Source organism: Bison bison, unplaced genomic scaffold (genome assembly GCF_000754665.1).
Source record: "Bison bison bison isolate TAMUID 2011002044 unplaced genomic scaffold, Bison_UMD1.0 scf7180017863702, whole genome shotgun sequence".
NCBI classification, from domain to species: Eukaryota; Metazoa; Chordata; class Mammalia; order Artiodactyla; family Bovidae; genus Bison; species Bison bison.
In genome coordinates this window covers 1,641,013-1,641,740 of record NW_011494274.1, presented here as the reverse complement: position 1 = coordinate 1,641,740, position 728 = coordinate 1,641,013, and the positions used below count along the sequence as shown (strand labels likewise).

At 68.3% G+C, this 728-nt stretch overlaps 1 protein-coding gene across 1 annotated transcript in view; it reads left to right on the top strand.

The window, feature by feature from the left end:
• SDC2 (syndecan 2) overlaps window positions 1–728 on the top strand; it is a 123,801-nt gene that overhangs the window by 1,148 nt on the left and 121,925 nt on the right. The window lies entirely within an intron of this gene.

The following is a 728-nucleotide window of genomic DNA, read 5'->3' as shown; positions in this document are numbered from 1 at the left end:
CCCCAGTGGCTGCGGCGAGAGAGCAGACACTACGGGGTAACGCGACCCGCGGAGGCGCGCAATCCTGGGTCCTGCTGGGGAGGGGCGGGGGGAGTGCGTGGAAAATGCACCTGAAAATGCCGGGGTGCGGACCCTGGACTCGCAGTCCCGGCGACCCGTCCTGTTTGAGGGTCCAGGGGACTCGCGGGCCATCAGGGGCGGGAGGGCATCTCTTACGGATCGCGTTCGAGCGCGGCAGCTGGGCGAGACGGCGGTGCGGGTGGCACTGCGCTCGGCCTCGGGTCGCCTGGCCGCTCGCAGCCTGAAGCTTCCAGCCTGCCGCGCTGGCTCTCGCGGACCCCGGCCGGGGTGCCCTCAGGCCCGGGGGAATCTCTTCTCCGGCCCCGGCTGCGGGCAACCCAGCCTCCCTCCCCGGCCTTGGTGTTGGGAACTGGGTTTCCTCTCCTCTGGCTCGAGGGTTGGAGCTGGTTTCCCTATGACGCCCAGTGAGCGCCCTCTACAGGGAAATGCCTCCTGGGCTTGCTCTTGTGCCTGGCGGCCCCTACCTGGGCGCCCCGAGCTTTGTCCGGCTGGGTGGAACCCCGAAAAACCCGCGAGCCCGTCTGCAGCCTCAGCGCGGTCCGGGGCCTCGGGTAGGGAGGACAGCTGTTTCTACCCTCCTCTTGCTCCCCATACCTCCTCCCTTGGCTACTTAGCAACGTGTCCATTTCTAATAAACCGGACCGTCC